Here is a 5289-nt window from a genome sequence, read left to right as displayed (position 1 = left end):
CAGCTGAGGAAATTTAGAATACAAGGTTTCTCACCAAAAATGAGATCCATTTCCTCTTCAAACATGGCCATGATCCACTGTGAGTGCAAAGCAAATGATTTTCACAAAATAACAGTTGTTTATAAAGAACAATAGTACAGCAGGTAATGCACGTTCAAAAAGTATCAAAATCCACAAATTATAATAGCCCATTTTAATGACAATAGCAAACAAACCCACTATCATAGAAACCAAGGAATAAAGAGGATACTAAATAAAAACCACATGCCCATGGCTAGTTAGCCATTTCAGCCATCCCCACCTTACCACCACACTTGCTGCATTATTGCAAAAGAAGAGAGCATGTGGGAGGTGTTACTGCCAGTTAAATACCAATCTTGATCTTGCCAAAGTGAAGACACAGGAGAGATTATAGGGAATTCTGGGAAATACCAAGGACTTCTGGGGAATGAAGTCTAAGGTTCAAAATCTCCATTTATACAGCTGTACTAGTCATAAAATAAAACTGTAAATTTATTTGGTGATGAACTTTAACCAATTCATTTAGTGATTTTTGTTACTATTTTTTATTAACTAAGGCGCAATTGAAGTGGGTATGGGATTTCCCACCATCCTGCAAAATTGGATATTATGGATATTGCTTCGATAAAGTCTATCTCATTGATGAATATCATACTGGTCAGAAAAAGAAAACATAACAGTATCAAGGAGTACATTCAATTCAACTGAATACAATACAAAAATGATTAATAGATCATTTTCATGAATACTACTTACTAGTAACAAAAATTTTATAGGAAATTTTCAGAGGAAGAATCCAACTTATTAATAGTCATATAAAAATTCTCAATCATTAAAAATTATAAAAATGCAAATCAAAGATATCAATACTCATACTTATCAAATTGTCAATGATGACAAAATGAACAAAAGGACAATTACTGGGAAAATTATGGGAAAACAGACACATTAATCCACTTTTGAGAGATCTTTGACTTGGGCCATTCTGGAAAGCAATTTGGAACTATAACAAAATGTGAATACCCTCTGACCCAGCTATACCTCCACTAAACCTACAATCCCAAAGTTATAAAAAAAAGAAAAATAAAACTACATGTACAAAAAATATTTATGGTAATTCTTTTCTTAGCAGCACAAAACTGGAAATTAAGGATATGCCCACCAATTTGGAGATGACTAAAATTTTATAGTATAAAATTGAGGCAGCTAGCTGGTATATTGGATAGAGAGCTGTTTGGAATTAGGAAGATCTGAGTTCAAATCCAGTCTCAGATGATTCCAATTATGTGATTAATGTCTGGCATACAATAGACATGATATAAATGTTTTTTTTCTTCTTCCCTTCCCTGGTATATGTAATGTTTTGATATTATACCTTAAGAAATAATGAAATGAACAGTTTCCAAAGAAACTGGAAAGACCCCTATAAACTGATGCACAGAAAACTAAATAGAACTAGTAGAATTATTTACACAATGACGACATTATAAAGAACAATAACTTTGAAAGATTTTAAAACTCTACATGGGATGCTGAACCAAAAGAGAACTGACAATAGAACAGGTCACATATCTCCTGCCAGAAAGGTAATGACATTCAAGTTAAGAATAAAATATACATTTTTTTGCATTTTTTGGATATGACTATTGTGGGAATTTGTTTTGCCAGATTGTGTATATTTATCATAAGACTTTTTTTCCATGTTTATTTATTGTTCAGTTTCAGAATGGGTAAAAACAATTAAAAGGACAAATAATAAATATTGGCAAAAGTAAATTATTTTTTTTCTTCTCCATTGGCATGATTTATCTTTTATAAAGCTCTATTCTCTCTCTCTTGAGTTCTATCTAAAACTCCCTATTTCTGCAAAAGACACTACGGTTCTTCCAGATAATCATGTTGATAACCTCAGGGCCATCCCTGACATCTTATTCTCATTCTTTCCTCATATCAAATAAATTGGCAAATCTAGTTTCTACTGTCTGCTACAGCATCTCTCACATCTATCCTTCTCTTTTCGCAGTCAGTCCTCTAGTTTAGAACCTCACTATCTCTCCCCTGGACGATTTCAATAGCTTCATAATTGGGTTTTTTTCTAGCTCAAGCTTCTCCCTTCTCCAATCCATCCTTCACTCAGCAGCTGAAATAATTTTTCTGAAATGCAGTTCTAACCAAGTACTTACCTTACCTACCCAATAAATGTCTTAAGCTTGCTATAATCTCTAGGATAAAATATAAACTTTGGTTTGATATTTAAAGATCTTTATAAACTGATCCCACTAACTTTGTCAGTCTTATACTTTACTACCCTCCACTCATTCTACAGTGTAGTAAAATTAGCCTTCTTACTCCTCATACAGGACACCTCTTCTTTGTACATTTACATTTGACTGAAATGTACTTCTTTCTCACCAATGGAGCAGAGAAGTTCTGATCTCCTTCAGGACTTAGCCCTACCCAAAAGGATTTTGTTTTCATAAATACACAATCTTTATATGTTAAAAATGTATCTAATTACCACCACCTATAAGGTTGAAAAGCATCATCACATAAATTTTCATGGAATTTAGCAAGATTGAAATTAGTCAACCAATAAATTAATATTTACAGTTTCCATGGGTGCACAGATTTTTGCTATTTCCTGTTTACATATGGAAAATGTGATTGGCTTACTCTTCCAAAGAGACAAATATCAGTGCTAGGATCAGCAGTGACTTTATAGGCAAAAGAGCTCAGTAAACGCTTATACTTAAAAACAAAATTAAATGCTATTTTCTCAAAAATCTCACCATTTACTTTGTGACTTTTCTAATTTTACCCAACGTCCAAGAGTAAAAAAACAAAAATCCCAGCAATTCACTAACAGAACACTTAATGTCATTTAAAACAAAAACAAAAACAAAAAATACCTTACTTTCTGTCTTAGTAAGACTCCAAGACAGAAGGGTAAAGGCTAGGGCAATTGGGGTTAAGTGACTTGCCCAGAGTCACACAGCAAGGAAGTGTCTGAAGCTACATATGAACTCCAGGCCTGGAGCTCCATCCATGGTGCCACCTAGCTGCCCCTTAATGTGTGATGTTTATAGCTTTATTCTTAGACTTTTTTTTTTACTTTTAAGTCAGCAGTAGTTCCTCTTCACATTCATTTTCTTTTGCATGTTAAGTAAAGATTTTCACCTATTTTCTCAAATTTACTTACTCTTTAACAGTTTACCAAATTAAATGAGAATGCTGGGTATTTGCTAAACTTAAAAGTCCTTAATACCATATTCATTTATTTCAGGGTTTTCTGTTTTCTCATGGAGAAAAAAAATAATTCATCCATAACTCAATCTTATATTTTGCCCATTTCTACAACATGATTTTGGATAGTAAAATCTGGTGTATGTTGTCTTAATTTCTATTGTATAGGGAGGGAGAGATAATCAAGAAAATCTTTAACCATTATGTGGAAAGCCTTGAGAATACATGCTTTCCCCTCAAGGTTCAATTATTATCTTTTATCTACTCTTCAATCCATTTAATTATCTGATCTAAATTACTCTCTAGTTCTTCTGGTACATTGATGGGCAGCCGGTGTACTATTTCAGGCTTGTAGGAAGCCATGGCTTCTTCATAAAGAATTTGGAAAATTTCACACTGAACATTGTCCTGTATCCCCTCTTTTTATACCATATCCCCTCTTTTCAAGTCTTGTATATAATACAGAATTATCTGTCTGAAGGACATATCTGTCTGAAGAAGTCACAGCCATGGTAATCAATGATAACTCCACCTTTTTTCATTTTATTTTCTAACTCATCAACTACTCTATCTTCATCCAAAATGCGACATTTATATTCTTCATCAAAGCCATCATATAACTGTCCTTCTTGTGCTAAATCACCCACATTAATGTATTTCAGATGCAAGTCCTTTACCGAGTGTGGTCTTTCCAACCCCTGGTGTACCCGTGAGCAGGATGTTGGGCAGCCTCATGGTCATGGTGCCAGCTCTGCTCTGGCTGCTGGCTTGCTCTCCATGTGGAGCAACCCCAAAAAGGCTTTAAAAGACTGTCTGCCCTTTGAACCATCTACAGCACTTCTGGGTTTATACTCCAAAGAGATAATAAAGAAAAAGACCTGTACAAGAATATTCATTGCTGTGCTCTTTGTAGTGGCAAAAAAATTGGAAAATGAGGGGATGCCCTTCAATTGGGGAATGGCTGAGCAAATTGTGTATATGTTGGCGATGGAATACTATTGTGCTCAAAGGAATAATGAACTGGAGGAATTCCATGGGGACTGGAACAACCTCTAGGAAGTGATGCAGAGTGAGAGGAGCAGAACCAGGAGAACATGGTACACTGTGGTACAATCAAATGTAATGGACTTCTCCATTAGTGGCAATGCAGTGATCCTGAACAACCTGGAGGGGTCTATGAGAAAGAACACTATCCACATTCAGAGGAAAAACTGTGGGAGTAGAAGAAACACAGAAGAAAAAAGCTTGATCAAATGGATCAATGGAGATATGATTGGTGATGGAGACTCTAAATGATCACCTTGGTGCAAATATTAATAATATGGAAATAGATCTTGATCAACAATACATGTAAAACCCAGTGGAATTGGGTGTTGGCTATGGGAGGGCGTGGGAGGAAGAAAGGGAAAGAACATGAATCATGTAATCATGGAAAATATTTCTTAATTAATCAATTAAGTAAAATTTAAAAAAGAAAGACAGCCCTTCCTCATTCTTCTCCATGAAACTTTTCCTCTTTCCTATAGTTGCTCATGTCTTGGTTCATAATTACCTTGTATTAATTTATATATGTGTCTCTGTGTATATTTATATATAAATATATATGTACTAAATATGTATGTATGTGTGTATGCTGACTGAGATACCAGATTTTAAGAAGGTTTTTGTATAGAGTAGTGACAATACTCTACCTACTAAAAAGGAAGATTAAACTGAAGGAATAGTATGAAAGATGGATTAGAAGGGGAAGTGAGTAGACAGGAAAACATGTTAAAATGTTTACAGTAGTCAAAGTGAATTTAAATGAATGCCAGGACTAAAGTTGTGGGAAGAGAAACTGGGAGGTATATGGGGACTGTGGAGAAAGATCCAAGAGATGTTGGGGAGATACTGTTGACTGGATTTAAAAATACTGAATATGAATTGTGACAGACAGGGAAAAGTCAAAAATAAAAGTAAGCTTTCAAGCATGGTTGACTGAGTGGTGGTGCCACTGACAGAAATAGTAAAGTCAAAAAAGAAGAG

At 34.6% G+C, this 5289-nt stretch overlaps 1 pseudogene; it reads right to left on the bottom strand.

Moving 5' to 3' along the window:
• Nucleotides 1-3433: 3433 nt before the first annotated feature.
• Nucleotides 3434-3999, bottom strand: LOC100010192 (adenylate kinase isoenzyme 6-like; annotated as a pseudogene).
• Between the last annotated feature and the right edge of the window lie 1290 nt (nucleotides 4000-5289).

This window comes from Monodelphis domestica, chromosome 1, assembly GCF_027887165.1.
Source record: "Monodelphis domestica isolate mMonDom1 chromosome 1, mMonDom1.pri, whole genome shotgun sequence".
NCBI lineage: Eukaryota > Metazoa > Chordata > Mammalia > Didelphimorphia > Didelphidae > Monodelphis > Monodelphis domestica.
Note: the sequence above shows the minus strand (reverse complement) of the source record. Positions and strands in the feature narration are given on the sequence as shown.